Below are 16,964 nucleotides of genomic sequence, written 5' to 3'. Positions count from 1 at the left end.
CCATGCTGTCAAACGTAGCCGTGGTAAGTCTTGATAAGCGAACGGCCCCTGTTGCAAAAGGTCCTCGCGAAGAGGAAGAGGCCTCGGATCTCCCAGCAGTAACTCCAGAAGATCCGCTTACCAAGTACTTCTTGGCCAGTCCGGAGCAATGAGGATCGCCTGAACTCTTGTTCTTTTTATTACCTTGAGAATCCTTGGGATGAGTGGAAGTGGAGGGAACACATACACTGACTGGAGCACCCACGGAGTTACCAGGGCGTCCACCGCCACTGCTTGTGGGTCTTGTGACCTGGAACAGTACCTCTGAAGCTTCTCGTTGAGGCGAGAGGCCATCATGTCTATCTGAGGTACACCCCATCGGCTTGTTACCTCTGTGAAAACCTCCGGGTGGAGGCCCCATTCTCCTGGAAGGAGATCTTGTCTGCTGAGGAAGTATGCTTCCCAGTTGTCTACTCCCGGAATGAAGATAGCTGACAGCGCTCGCGCATGCTTCACTGCCCAGAGGAGGATTATTGTCACCTCTGACATTGCAGCCCTGTTCTTCGTTCCGCCCAGCCTGTTTATGTAGGACTCCGCTGTGACGTTGTCCGACTCATAGGCAAACACAGGGGGGTTTCTGGTTGCCTGGAAACCCCCTCCTCTTTGCAAGTTTCTCAAATTATGACAATAATAGCAATAGTATACAGTATAATACGATTACTAGAGCTGCTGCCACATCATGCAGGTTATGGAACAGAGCAGAGCTGCTGCACATGCCCAGTGGTAGCATCTTCTTCTACCAAGTTTGCTCTATGTGAGGATCTGAGTCCTCAGTCAGTGCTCTGAACTAGAGAGTAGCTACCAGGAAGAAGAGACAGTAGCTTACCATGAGGTGGGAGAATGTTTGCTTAGAAAGTGCAGTACTGGTTCTACTATAGTTGTGTACTTATTTATAGTTTGTTTAACCTTTTATAGTTTGTTTAACCTTTTCCTGACCACTTCTTTATATAATTTAAATGTTTGATACAACCCATACTATAAAGCATCTAAAGTTTTAAATATTAATAATGTATTCCATACAGTATCCAATGTATAAAAAGAGAAATGTGTACATTAATGTCCAGGGTCGTTACTAGGTTCATCTACCGCTCCACCAGTCTCCCGCACTTACTCCAATGTTCTGCAGATTCGGAGATTGTGGACTACATTTGGAAACCCCTCTCTAGAAATCCTGCGTTTGCCACTGCGACTGAACCTGAATGGCTTGATCTCGCAGAAGATGTGCCGCTTGTAGAAGGTCGTTGTACACTGCCTTCAGATCAAGAATGTTTATTGGAAGGAGAGATACCTGAACTGACCGCTTTCCTTGGAAGTTTTCCCCCTGAACGACTGCTTCCCAACCTCTGAGACTTGCATCTGTGGTTAGATTAATCCAATTCTGAATCCCGAACCTGCGGCCCTCGAGTAGGTGAGAAGTTTGCAGCCACCAGAGGAGTGAAATTATGGCTTTTGGCAACAGGCGTATCCGCTGGTGCATGTGAAGATGAGATCCTGACCATAAGACCAGGAGATCCAGTGGTAAAGACCATGCAAGGAATCTTCCGTACTGTTGAGCCTCTTAGTAGGCAACTATCTTCCCCAGAAGGCGAATGCACTGATGAACCGATACCCGGGCTGGCATCAGGACATCCTAGACCAGGGGTGGCCAACTAGTCCGAGTCAAAGAGCCCAGAATTGTCTCCGAGAAAGCTGAAGAGCCGGTATCATGCGCACGCCGTAGGTGCGCATGCAAAAGTGGGTGTGACCTAGTAAAATGGGTGTGGTCTAGCTGGCACAAGGTCACGCCCCATCACCAGCTCTCAGAAAACTCCTCCCTGCTCTCCTTCCCCCCAGTTCTCAGACAGCACCTCTCTCCTCCCTCCATCCCCAGCTCTCAGACAGCACCTCTCTCCTCTCCCCCCCATCCCCAGCTGTCAGACAGCACCTCTCTCCTCTCCCCCCAGCTCTCAGACAGGACCTCTCTACTCTCCCCCCAGCTCTCAGACAGCACATATCTCTTCCCCCCAATCCCCAGCTCTCACACAGCACCTCTCCTCCCCCCCAGCTCTCAGACAGAACCTCTCCCCCCTCCGCTCTTAGCGCCCCCCCCCCGCTCTTAGACAGCGCCTCTGAACCCCCCCCTGCTCTTAGACAGCGCCTCTGTTCTCCCCCCCCCCCCTTCCCCACCGACTCTTAGACAGCGCCTCTCCAGATCAAAACAAAGGGCCTCCCTCCCGCACCTCTTGTTGGTCACATAATAGGGCAGGGCAGAGCACCACACGCTCACTTACCATGCCTTGTCGATCGTTCTCCTTTCTCTGGGCGTCCGCTGTCTGCAGTCTTCACGCCCCTGGCATCCGTCCTCCTCGCGGCTCCGCTTCTCAAGCGCTGTGCGGCTGTGACATCATGAAGTCACTTTGCACACACAGAGCGGAGCGGAGATGAGCTGAGATACACATGAAGCCTCCACTGAACTGCTGAACGTCAGTCAGAGGAGGCTTCATGTGTGTAATGGTGAGCAGTGGCAGCCAGGGAGCTGCATTAACACAAAGAAAGAGTCGCATGCAGCTCGAGAGCCACGGGTTGGCCATCCCTGTCCTAGACCAGTGATTGGATTACCAACGCTTTCTTCACCGGTAGAAACACCCTCTGCACTTCCGTGTTGAGAATCATCCCCAGGAAGGAACGCCTCCTTATCGGCTTCAAATGCGAAATTGGAAGCTTCAGGATCCACCCGAGATCCCGGGACAGTGGATTTGAGAGAGCAACACTCCGTAACAACATCTCTGTGGAGGATGTTAAGGTCGCCCAGATATTGAATTATGTCCATTTCTGGTTTGTGGAGCGGGAGTGTAAAGGCTGCCATGGCCCTGATGAACACCTCCGGTGTTGCGTAGAAGCCAAGTTCAGTGTTAGGAACTGGAAGTGACATAGATGTAGTGCAACCTTAGATACTGTAGGCCTAGAGAGGCGGCCAGATTGGTAGTGAAGTACGCACCCCTGATATCCCGGGATATCAGGAATTCCTCTACATTTCAAGCAGAGCTCACCACTCCCAAACTCAATCCTGAATTGAACACCCACCAGTAGGGAATCATTGACCCCAGGTTTGAATAGTAACCCCTGTTACGTAAATGAGGTAGAACTGGAATAACAGGATTTTGGTTACCTACCGATAAATCCTTTTCTCGTAGTCCGTAGAGGATACTGGGGTCCACATTAGTACCATAGGGTATAGACGGGTCCACCAGGAGCCATTGGCACTTTAAGAGTTTGAGAGTGTGGGCTGGCTCCTCCCTTTATGCTCCTCCTACCAGACTCAGTCTAGAAACTGTGTCTGAGGAGACGGACATCTTCAAGAGAAGGATTTAACACAGATAGTGGCGAGATTCATACCAGCTCACACATACAAGGCACATCAAGCTAACGTACTGTAGCTTGAAAACTCTGCAACCGCTGAAACATTACTTACCAAGTAACAATGCAGTACTTAACTAAAACAAAGTTATACTGAACCAAATAACGATAGCAGGAAAACGAAGTGCTGGGCGGGCGCCCGGCATCCTCTACGGACTACGAGAAAAGGCTTTACCGGTAGGTAACCAAAATCCTATTTTCTCTTACGTCCTAGAGGATGCTGGGGTCCACATTAGTACCATGGGGATGTACTAAAGCTCCCAGAACGGGAGGGAGAGTGCGGAGGCTCCTGTAGAACTGATTGACTGAACTTCAGATCATCAGAGGCCAAAGTATCGAACTTGTAGAACTTTGCAAACGTGTTCGACCCAGACCAAGTTGCAGCTCGGTAAAGTTGTAAAGCCGAGACACCCCGGGCTGCCGCCCAGGAAGACCCCACCTTACGAGTAGAGTGGGCCTTGACAGACGTAGGACACGGCAATCCTGCCGTAGAATACGCATGCTGGATAGTGAACCTGATCCAGCGAGAGATCGTCTGCTTAGAAGCAGGACACCCAGTTTTCTTGGGATCATACAGGACAAACAGAGAGTCCGATTTTCTGTGACGAGCAGACCTCTTCATATAGATTTTCAGAGCCCTTACAACATCCAAGGACTTTGATGAAATTGAGGAGTCAGTAGCCACTGGCACCACAATAGGTTGGTTGATATGAAATGCCGACACAACCCTCGGTAGAAACTGCTGACGTGTACTGAGCTCAGCGCTATCTTCCTGGAAGATCAAGTATGGGCTTTACAGGACAAAGCCCCCAACTCCGACACACGTCTAGCAGAAGCTAATGCCAACAACGTGACAGCCTTCCATGTAAGAAATTTGACCTCAACCTCATGTAGAGTCTCGAACCAGTCCGATTGGAGGACCTGCAACAACACATTAAAGTCCCAAGGCGCCGTAGGTGGTACAAAGGGAGGTTGGATGTGCAGAACTGCCTTCAAAAATGTCTAAACCTCAGGGTGGGCAGCCAATTGTTTCTGGAAAAAAATGGACAGAGACGAAATCTGGACCTTCACAGATCCCAACTTCAGGCCCATATCCACACCAGCTTGTAGGAAGAGGAAAAACCATCCCAGTTGAAACTCCACCGCAGGAAATTTCTTGGACTCACACCATGATACATATTTTTTCCAAATTCGATGGTAATGTATAGACGTTACTCCTTTCCTAGCCTGTATTAAGGGTAGGAATAACCTTGTTCGGAATGCCCTTTCGAGCTGGTATCAGGCGTTCAACTTCCATGCCGTCAAACGTAGCCACGGTAAGTCTTGATAGGCGAATGGCCCCTGCTGCAGCAGGTCCTCCCGAAGGGGAAGAGGCCTCGGCTCTTCTTGCAGTAGATCCAGAAGATCCCCTTACCAAGCCCTTCTTGGCCAGTCTGGAGCAATGAGGATCCCTTGAACCCTTGTTCTCCTTATGAGCTTTAGAACTCTTGGGATGAGTGTGGAAGTGGAGGAAACACGTACACCGACTGGAACACCCACGGAGTCACTAGGGCGTCCACCGCTAAATGCTTGCGAGTCCCTTGACCTGGAACAATACCGCCGAAACTTCTTGTTGAGACGAGAGGCCACCATGTCGATCTGGGGTACGCCCCAAAGATCTGTCATCTCCTCGAACACCTCCAGATGGAGACCCCACTTCCCTGGATGGAGATCGTGTCTGCTGAGGAAGTCCGCTTCCCAGTTGTCTACTCCCAGAATGAAGATTGCTGACAGCGCCAACGCGTGTTTTTCAGCCCAGAGGATGATTCTTGTTACCTCTGACACTGCAGCTCTGCTCTTCGTTCTGCCCTGTCGGTTTATGTAAGCCACTGTTGTCACATTGCCTGACTGCACTTGAGCGGCCCAACTTCTCAGAAGATGGGCCGCTTGAAGAAGACCGTTGTAGACGGCTCTTAGTTCCAGTATATTTATCGGCAGGCCGGCTTCCAGACTTGACCACCTTCCTTGGAAGGTTTCCCCTTGAGTGACTGCGCCCCAGCCCCGGAGACTTGCATCCATGGTTAGAAGGATCCAGTCCTGAATCCCGAACCTGCGGCCCTCCAGAAGGTGAGGCAGTTGCAGCCACCAAAGGAGTGAAATCCTGGCCTTTGGTGACAGACGTATTCTCTGGTGCATGTGTAGATGGGATCCCGACCACTTGTCCAGGAGATCCAGTTGGAAGGACCAAGCATGAAACCTCCCATACTGCAGGGCCTCGTAAGAGGCCACCATCTTTCTCAGAAGGAGAATGCACTGATGAACCGACACCCGGGTTGGCTTCAGGACATCCCAGACCATTGTTTGTATCACCAAAGCTTTTTACTCTGGAAGAAACACCCTCTGCACCTCCATGTCGAGGATCATTCCCAGAAAGGACAAACGCCTGGTTGGTTCCAAATGTGATTTTGGAAGATTCAGGATCCAGCCATGTTCCCTGAGAAGCTGGGTCGTGAGAGCTTTGGACCGTAACAGCTTCTCCTTGGACGATGCTTTTGTCAGCAGATCGTCCAGATATGGAATTATGTTCACCCCCTGTCTGCGGAGGAGTATCATCATTTTTGCCATCACCTTGGAGAATACCCTCGGTGCTGTGGAGAGGCCGAATGGCAGGGCCTGGAACTGAAAATGACAGTCCAACAGTGTGAATCGAAGATAAGCTTGATGCGGCAGCCAAATCAGAAAGTGGAGGTACGCATCCTTGATATCCAGGGATACCAGGAATTCCCCCTCCTCCAGACCTGATATCACTGCCCTTAGAGACTCCATTTTGAACTTGAACTCCCTCAGAAAGGGGTTTAGTGATTTTAAGTTTAGAATGGGCCTGACCGAACCATCCGGTTTTGGTACAACGAAAAGGTTCGAATAGTAACCTTTGTTTTGCATATGAGGTGGTACTGGCACAATGACCTGTGCCTCCACCAACTTCTGGACGGCTTCTTGCAGAACAGTCCTCTCCGCCAGCAGAGCTGGCAAGCCTGATTTGAAAAATCGGTGAGGAGGGAGATTTTGAAATTCCACCCTGTACACCTGAGAAACAATATCTTGCAGCCAGAGGTCCAGGCCGGATTCCACCCAGACGTGACTGAAATGCCTGAGTCTCGCTCCCACCGGCCCACCTCCGGGGCGTGCAGTCCACCGTCATGCGAAGGACTTTGGTGTACCTGAAGCAGGTTTCTGTTCCTGGGAACCTGCAGCCACAGGTTTCTTGGACTTGGGCCGACCTCCCCGAAAGAAGGTGTTGGACGGATTGCCCTTTCTGGGCTTGGTAGACCGAAAGGGCTGTGATGTAGCTGAAGAAAAGGGTTTCTTCGGAGCAGGTGTAGCTGAGGGAAGAAAAGGTGACTTACCAGCCGTAGCCGTGGAGATCCACGCATCTAACGCTTCCCCAAAGAGAGCCTGACCTGTGTAGGGTAGGGTCTGCACACATCTCCTGGATTCCGCGTCGGCAGACCACTGGCGCAACCACAGTCCTTGACGAGCTGATACAAACATGGAGAAATTCCCGCAGCCATGGAACCCAGGTCTTTCATGGATTCTACCAGAAATCCTGCCAAATCCTGAATGTTACGTAAAAACAATTCAACAGCACATTTCTCCATAGTATCCAAGTCTTCAAGTAACGTGCCTGACCACTTCACTATAGCTTTGGCAATCCAAGCACTGGCAATAGTGTGACGTAGTATTGCCCCAGAAGCCATGTACATGGATTTGAGCGTATTATCAATTTTACAATCAGCCGGCTCTTTCAAGGCGGTAGATCCTGGAACAGGTAAAACCGTCAACAATAGGCGGGTTTTCCCATTTTTTCCTATCCTCTACCGGGAAAGGAAACGCTACCAGAACCCTTTTAGGTATCTGGACATTTTTATCCGGGTTTTCCCAAGCCCTTTCAAATATAGCATTTAATTCCTTTGACGCAGGGAAGGTTAGCGAGGCTTTCTTATTTTTAGTGAAGTAAGCCTCCTCAACCTGCTCGGGTGTTGTATCAGCAATATTCAACACATCTCTAATAGCCTCTATCATCAACTGCACCCCTTTAGCAAGAGAAGCTGCCCCCGCAACACATCCCCGTCACCATCTGCAATGTCAGAATCGGTATCCGTATCATCCTGCATGATCTGCGCAAGAACACGTTTATGTGAATATACAGCAGGGAGCAGTGAGGTACCAGAACTGGGCCAGACTGCCATAGAATTCTGTAAAGCCTGAGTTGCAGATTCACTTTGTGCAACCCTATTTGAAATCTGAGAAATCATAGATTTGATAGAGGATAACCACTCAGGCTCCCTTGCTGGTATCTGTGCTAAACCACTGCAATCCTGATTACATGGAATGGGATCATCCTGAGAGGACATATCCTCTGCAGCATATGACACAGAGTCCCCGGTCATAGCTTAATAGAGACCACACACACACACACACACACACACACACACACACACACACACACACACACACACACACAGGCACGAGGACAGACAGAGCTTCACCCCCAAGTATGGCAAGAGAGACACAGAGATTGGAGCCAAACCACACACAGCGCTTTTAATGTAAAGGGAGACCCCTACTAGCACTGACTGTGCATCTTAATAGGTTACACAGTCTTAATGCAGCCTGTGGCGGGGAACGATCTATCCCATCAGGAGCTCAGTGTACTGTCAGTGGAGATAGTGGCTCAGACCCCGCAGGGCAGACACTACTCCCCTCCTTAGTCCCACGAAGCAGGGAGGCTGTTGCCAGCAGCCTCCCTGTAAAATAATAAACTCTAAAAATAAACTTTACTAGAGAAACTCTGGAGAGCTCCCCTAGCTTTGACCGGCTCCTCTGGGCACATTTTCTAAACTGAGTCTGGTAGGAGGGGCATAGAGGGAAGAGCCAGCCCACACTCTCAAACTCTTAAAGTGCCAATGGCTCCTGGTGGACCCGTCTATACCCCATGGTACTAATGTGGACCTCAGCATCCTCTAGGACGTAAGAGAAAATGACATTAGTTTGACAAATGTTATGACAGCTTCCAGCAGTAGTGCACTTTCTGCCTGAGTAGCTAGTAAGCCTGATTTGAATAATCTGTGAGGCGGGAATACTAGAAATTCTAGTCTACACCCCTGGGCAACCCAACTGTTTCCAGGGGTCTAGGCAGTATATCGCCCAGAAGTGTTACTGAATCTCTTTTTAGTCTCGCTCCCACCTGCCTGATCCCCAGGCAGTGAGGTCCACCGACAAACCAAAGGGTTTGAAAAAGGCCAAGTTTGAAATCCGTCCCTGGGAACCTGGCAGCGCAGGTTTTCTGGATTTCCCCAACGTCCTCTAAAGGAAGTGGAGGAATATGTGGATCATGTTCGAAGGAATTGCAGTGTAGGTGTAGGATATAATTTCCTGGTCTGTGCAGCTGCGGAAGGAAGACATGCCGACTTACCCGCAGTTGACATGGATAATCACGTATCCCGTGCGTCCCAACAGGATCTTACCTGTGAAGGGCGGACCTGTCATATCTGAAGATATTCTAGGGGGGGGGAACCTGTGTTGACATTTTCCTGTGTATGTGTAATCCACTTTACCATGTTTAAGGGACTTTGGGGATCATTCTGAGTTGATCGCTCGCTGGCTAGTTTTAGCAGCCATGCAAACGCTATGCCGCCGCCCACTGGGGAGTGTATTTTCACTTTGCAGAAGTGCGAACGCTTGTGCAGCCAAGCTCTGCAAAAATGGTTTGTGCAGTTACTGAGTAGCTCTGAACCTACTCAGCGCTTGCGATCACTTCAGCCTATTCGTGTCCAGATCAGACGTCATACACCCGCCCAGCGAACGCCCAGCCACGCCTGCGTTTTTACAAACCCTCCCTGAAAACGGTCAGTTGACACCCAGAAACGCCCCCTTCCTGTCAATCTTATTGCGGCCGTCAGTGCGACTGAAAACTTCGCTAGAACCTGTGCACAACCACAATGGGCTTTGTACTCGTACGTCGCGCGTGCGCATTGCGAGGCATACGCATGCGCAGCAATGCCATATTTTAGCCTGATCGCTGCGCTGCAAATAGATTTATAAAGATAAAAACCCTGCTGACTAGCGTAACCTTAACAGGGTAGCTAGTACATAATATCACTCCCCCCTTGTTTATAACACCTTTTACCTCAGTGTAGTTATGTGGAGGACAGCGTTCCCTGTCGGCGTGTGTCTGCAAGGAGAAAATGGCGCAGGTTAGTGCTGGATCTGCTCTCCCCCTGTAATGACGCGTCTTCCCGCACTTAGAGATTATACTGGCCTGAGGTAATTTTTGCAGCAAACAGTGGGTTTGACCTTGAAAGCTATGATTGACCAGTGTAGGGTATCACACTGGCCCAGGACGCCCCTCACAGCGTCGTACACAGTGTGCCGCTGAGCCTTCCGGAGCGCAGCCTGTCCGAGCTGCGCTCCCACCCTTGTGCTGCCATTCCCGCCGGGGACTCGCTTACCGGGACTTTGGCGTCAGATTCACCACTCTTCTTTCTACTGGTTCTGTTAGGGGGTGGCGGCATGCTGCGGGAGTGAGCGGTCGCCTCGGGCGGCTAACGATCATCACCCTCAGGAGCTTAGTGTCCTGTTAGCGGAGATAGGGGCCATTACCCTCAAAGGTTGTATCCTACTCCCCCCCCCCCCCCCCCCCAGTCAAACGAATCAGGGAGACTGTTGCCAGCAGCCTGCCTGTAAATAGCAAACTCTAGAAAACAATAAAACTAAGAAAACGCCTAGGAGATCCCCTAGCTGTGACCGGCTCCTCCAGGCACATTTTCTAAACTGAGTCTGGTAGGAGGGGCATAGAGGGAGGAGCCAGCCCACACTGTTAAACTCTTAAAGTGCCTGTGGCTCCCAAAGGACCCGTCTATACCCCATGGTACTAAATGGAACCCCAGCATCCTCTAGGACGTAAGAGAAATTACGATTGTTACAGGGTTTAGGGACCGCCCTGATTACCATTCCTTTTAGCTGCGATGGCTATCACCTGGTATTGCCGGTGATGGCTTTCACCAATTGTTGATCAGTCCAGCACATTCAAGAGTTATTTCGAGCCATTCCTCCATAAAGAATTTCTCAGGACCTGAAGCTTGTCCTGTCACAAATATTTTATTGTATTAAGGTCTGGACTCATCTGAAATGATAAATATCTTCTGCTTTTTCTTTTTTTGTAGTCTAAAGCTGTGCTACTATTATCTGGCCGATACACTATCGGCGGATTGCCCAGATAATTGTACAGTGTATTCGCAGTATGCCGGGCATGCCAGATTGTCCAGATAAGTGTACGGTATATGCGCAGTATGGGGCTGATTCAGAGATGGACGCAGATCACTGCATATGCAGCCAGATCTGCGTCCATCTCCTTACATGCACGGGACCGCCCAGCACAGGGCATGGCCGCCCAGCATGTGTGACAGGCCACCTCCCGACGCATCCACAATTACACTGCAGATGCATCAAATTAAGGTTGACCCCTAGTTATCAGGCGGTCCGCCGCCATTTTTTTAAACGGAGTGGCTGCGTGTGACGTCATGCAGCCGCCCTGAAAATTAGTGATGAGCGGATTCGGTTTTACTCGGTTTTACTCGGTTTTACTCGGTTCTCAAAACGGCATCTTATTGGCTATCCAAAACACGTGACATCCGTGAGCCAATAAGATGCCGTTTTGAGAACCGAGTAAAACCGAGTAAAACCGAGTAAAACCGAATCCGCTCATCACTACTGAAAATGCTCCCGGCCTGCCCCTTTTCGGCCCTCCACGTCTCCCCTACGCCATGTCGCCGCCCTGCGAACGCCAGCCGCTGTCAATCATCTTGCCTCAAGGAGAACGGTCGCACATGTGCAGTGCAGCCAGTGCTAGTACGCAGATCAAATGGACGTGGTCCCTGCGTACGGATGCGCGGCTACATCCATCTCTGAATCAGCCCCTGTGCCAGGAAAGTTGGATTGTCCACCATGTCTGTCCAATACAATATTTTCTTAGTGGAAAGTAGGCCGCATCAGGCAGTGTATGCCCTACCGCATGCTGGCCGACAGACATTTCCCGTTCCTTCACATGGGAAACGCGGAAATGCCTACCGGGGCAGAGCACAGATATCGTGGCCAATAAACTATGAGAGGTCTCACAATGTATGTCCACAATAACTGCAAGGATATCCGGCTGCCTGGTAACACATCTGTCAGCCTGACAGGCATTTTACCTGCTGCATGTGTATGCCCAGCATACCTGTGTGCTTAGGGACGTTGTCTTACTGCAAGACCCTCCTTCTATTGAGCTCTGCGTCACAGAGGGTTGCCCTAAGATACTCATAGAGATTGCATAGCTTCCTCAATGGTGCCTAGTCATACTGGCCATACTGGTTCCTATAGATTGCATACAGTACCATCCTCAATGGTGGCTAATCATACTGGCCATACTAGTTCCATTGCAGGAAAATGTCCCCAAACCATGATACTGTCACCACTGTGGGTCATGGCTGTGTCGGAATGCAGTGCTCTGTTTTTCCAACAGTAATATTTCTCATTTAAGCCACACTAGAGGAAATGTATCAAGACTTTAATAGTGACAAAGCGGAGAAGGTGCCCATAACAATCAATCAGCGTCACTGTCTAGCATAGTCTATAAAATGACAAAGGCTCATTGGTTGCTATTGGCAACCTTTCCACTTCATCTCTCTCAAAGGTTTGATTCATCTCCCCCTATGTCTGTTTTAGAGTCATCCATCCACAGTATATTCTTCCACTAGTCTTCTTAAATCGCAGCAGTGCTCTTATTTTCAAGTGTGCCTCTGCCATCCCTTCACATGTGCGCCTCTTCCCTTCCTTCCCACGTGCGCCTCTGCCCTCCCTTCCCACGCGCGCCTCTTCCCTCCCTTCCCACGCGCGCCTCTGCCCTCCCTTCCTTCATAAAGGGTCGAGATTACCTAAAGGATAAAGGGGCAGACTAGATGGGCCAAGTGGTTCTTATCTGCTGTCAAATTCTATGTTTCAAATTCTAAGTGTATTATTTGGAGAGCTCTCTTTATGTATTTTTATGACTTAGAAGAAGATCTGAATACATTTAAAGCCGGGATGTGCGGTGAGGTAAATTGAGAGGAGTCAGATTTATACACAATATATAAGCCAAAGGGTACATCTGAGCATTATACACAGGTGCATCATATAAACTCCTGGAAATTTGGTAAGTGTGGATCAGAGATGTGCGGACAAGATAGGCAGGGGGGCACTTTTTACTCCAGAGTTTTGACTATAAAAATGATTAGGATAACACAGAGAAGATATTTCTAACATATTCTTGTATTTTTCATATATTTTATACAGTCAAAACTCTGGTGCAAATGTTAGTAAGACAGGATAGCCTCTGCCTCACTTCACCGCCCATCACTTTTTAAAAGTCACATTTAAGCAGATATTCAGTTAATTGCTAAAGGGTGCACATACTTTCTAGCACCACTGTAGCTTTTTTTTTTTCCGAAGTATTTTTATTAGTTTTAGCAAGTACACATACAGAAAAGACGTAGAAAGGATAACCGGGTGTTACATGGTATGAAATCCTGTGGAGTTCGATTATCTAATGTAATATCGGCGCAACAAATAGATGATGCATAGAGATAGGCTAGGTATTAGGGGGGTCATTCCGAGTTGTTCGCTCGTTGCCGATATTCGCAACGGAGCGATTAAGGCAAAAATGCGCATGCGCATGGTACGCAGTGCGCATGCGCTAAGTATTTTAGCACAAAACTTAGTAGATTTACTCACGTCCGAACGAAGAATTTTCATCGTTGAAGTGATCGGAGTGTGATTGACAGGAAGTGGGTGTTTCTGGGCGGAAACTGACCATTTTCTGAGAGTGAGCGGGAAAAACGCAGGCGTGCCAGGATAAAACGCGGGAGTGTCTGGAGAAACGGGGGAGTGGCTGGCCGAACGCAGGGCGTGTTTGTGATGTCAAACCAGGAACGAAACGGGCTGAGCTGATCGCAGTGTAGGAGTAAGTCTCGATCTACTCAGAAACTGCTAAGAATTTTCTATTCGCAATTCTGCTAATCTTTCGTTCGCAATTCTGCTATGCTAAGATATACTCCCAGAGGGCGGTGTCGAAAAATATTGCAGTACACACATCACGTACAAACTACACACAGATGGCTTCCGTGCGCGCACTTGTTCTGTCGTGCGTGCACATATTCGCAATTTGCGTATGGTCGCTCCCGCGGTCCTGCGTATCAGCGCGTGGTATGGGTAATTACGGTAGAGTTTGTGATCGCATGGAAAAGCCATAAAAACACATTACATATTTAATCCAAATAGTGCACAATGGGGGTAATTCTGAGTTGACCGCAGCAGTAACTTTTTTAGCAGTTGGGCAAAACCATGTGCACTGCAAATCTAACTCTCTCTGCACATGTTAAATCTGCCTCCCCTGCAGTGCACATGGTTTTGCCAAACTGCTAACAAAATTCCTGCTACGATCAACTCGGAATTACCCCCAATGTACACATAGTCTCCCTGCATCACACCAGCAAGTTACAACAGTTTAAATGGTAGCAGAACAAAGGAATTCACCTTTACAGGATAGAAGGGGACAGAACTAGGTTATAAGGTGGTGTTTGGTATCCAGATGTAGGGTATATTAAGAGCAATATTACGGTGTTGGTTTGCAGATCGCACACTCCTGCGAATAGTTATGTGCAGGAGCAGAATATAAATATTAACTGTGTTTACTGTACATTTGGTATGCGGCGGGAACCCAGAGGAGACCACCTGCAAGTGCACCTGGAACAGACATCGCCCACCTATTCAAACCAACCTATGACCTCTCCTGTAATGTAAATGACCATCCCTGTGTCCAATGGACAAAGAGATTACAGTATCCATTGTGTTAGGTTTTGGAATATTGTATAAAAGAGCCAGCTGCATGCCCGGCCACACACAGACTCTGAAGGTCATCTACCTTGATGACTGAGTACCAGACTGGGAAGCGCAGGCGAAACCAAACACGTATGTACCATTGATTGTAGCCATTATTCTATTGTATTGTATTGTTGTTGTAACCCCCTTTCAGTAATTACATGTTGGTGTGTCGGAACCTGGCATTTTAAGTACAATCTGGTGTTGTGTCTCCTTTCCCTGCTAAGGTTATAAGTGTGTTACAGTCACATTTGTAGCTGCTAAGTGTTCACTGAGTATCTTTGGGGGTGTGCGCACTGAGTGTACTTTGTACGGCCAGCGCAGCGTTTGTACGGAAAGTACGTACACTGTACGGGGCCTGTACGCTAATGGTGTAAAAAGTACGTAGGCTAAGGATTGAGTACAGCGGCCGCAGCGGCTCCATTTAAAGTGTATTAAATGTCTTTTTAAAGTAGTGCTTTTAGTCCTGTAAGTAAATCGCCGTTTACAATTGGGGGCTCGGATCCGGTTTTCACATGCTCACAGCCTAACAGGTCATAGCAGACTTTAATCTATCAGCAAAGGGTGGTAAGTTATCCTACGTAATCTTTTCCTGGTGGGTGGATGTTCTGAAAACCCTATTTGTGTGCTGTTAGATTGCGTCTGCTCTGTCTGGTCTGCAGAGGTGCTGATTGAACCCGTAAAACAGGATAAAAGCTATTTAAAAATCTGTGAAATTTTTTTTTGGCACCAAAAGCGTACACAAAGGGCACCGATACTTTGCATACCCTCTCATATTGTTGCAGCAAGATTTAGATTGCTAGATTTGTTTAGATCTGTGTAAAATCGGATACATTTGTTGCTATATAGTTAAATTTGAAATAACAGTAGGTCTGCATAAAGGGTTACATAGAACAAGTTGTGTCTAGTGGGCAATAGTAGTTAGTATTGCTCACACTTATAGAGTTGTGTGATTTGATTTGTTTTATTGCGGACGCACGGTTTTGTACACGTGTCTCGGACAAAGTACAGGACTGCGCGCGCAGCGTAAAAGACACGCACGGTCACGTGTTTACACAAAGTGCGTAAGAGTGCGGACGATAAGTACAAATTACACGATAGTTTCGTTCAGTTAAAAGGTGGGACAGTAGCCATGCTACAATAGCATATAACTATCCGGTTTCAAAAACAGATTAGTATAAGACTTTTGTTTAAACTGTATTGCCTCTGGGGGTAAAGCTGCCGATCAGAACGAGTGAAAAATTTCTGTACAGAAAAACAAAGTGTATTTGAGTGAGTGAAAGCAGGAGTGAGTGAAGCTGAACCCGGGAATTCGGGATCCTGTCGTGGTACACTGGGTTAGTAGAGGCTCAGTGGCGTAGGGTTCGCTACCTTACATGATAAGAACTAGGTGTTCAAATTGAACTAAGTGTTCAAAGTGAACTATGTGTTCACAGTCCCAAGTGAACTAGGTGTTCAAAGTAAACTAGGTGTTAGGTGTTTCAGGTGGTCTACAGCAATCATAGGGCATATAGATAACTAGTAACTATAGGCTGTGCGATTGAATCGCATGTCCGTGTGTTCTACACAGTGCAACGTGATACCATTGTGTCATATGCGCTGTGGAAAAACATACGCAGACGTGATTGTATAGACAAAAGGGTTTTTCTTTGATAATGTCGGGAAATCTCCCTGGTGGGCTTCCACTGGAAAGGTGAAGGATAGTTATCTAATTTCTGTTTTTTCACCATACAAAAAAATTCCAGTGGAAAGATACCGAAAAGGAATTTTTCGCTGCCTCTCTCAGGAAAATATTCCAACAGAACCTCCACCGAAAGAAATTACGGTGCTGTAAGGTCTGATAGGAGCCCTAAGTTGGGTACATCGCCTTTGCTATCGACAGTGTATGGTGTACCAGCCAACATGGGCGAGAGTGAGTGGATGGTGCTCGGAGATACTTCCACCGTCTACTTGCATTGAGTATTTTGGTGTTTGTGGGAATTTTTTTTATTTAAAAGACCCACAAATATGGAAGCCAGTTGCTCAAGTGAGAGACGTTTGTGCAGGGTTCAGGCTGGAGAATTAAGACCAAAAGGGTCAGCAAGGTGTCAAAGTCAGAAAAATATCACGCTGCACGTTGCCATATATGCACTTCATGCGTGTGCACGCTGCATATTTAATCAAAATAATGTATTTTATAAGTTAATATTCCCCTGAGTTCAACAGGTATCAGTGGGTCTCAAGATGGCTCTTTGACCTTAGAGATTCCCCAAACAATAGCTTTCATGTTGGGAGGGCTTCACATGTTCTTATGCATAGTTAAGCACAGGAATAGTAATTGAAGATTAATTGTATTCCGAATAAATTACACTAAGCTTTGAGATTCAATGAAGAGGGCCAACACCTGTGTATACAAATGGGGCTGGGTTTCTCTCCAGAGGAATGATTGCTGAGATGTCATTGTCTCAACTGAAAGTGGACAGTGAGACAGTATCCGCCAAACAATAGCTTCCCACAAGACAGGAATGTGTTAGTCATCACCCAACGTTTTGCATAACCAAGATCACATGGCCAGTTCAGCTCACTGATACAGCTAGCCCACATGCTGTGAAAGA

This window comes from Pseudophryne corroboree, chromosome 4 (assembly GCF_028390025.1).
Source record: "Pseudophryne corroboree isolate aPseCor3 chromosome 4, aPseCor3.hap2, whole genome shotgun sequence".
Taxonomy (NCBI): Eukaryota; Metazoa; Chordata; class Amphibia; order Anura; family Myobatrachidae; genus Pseudophryne; species Pseudophryne corroboree.
This window is presented reverse-complemented; position numbering follows the sequence as displayed.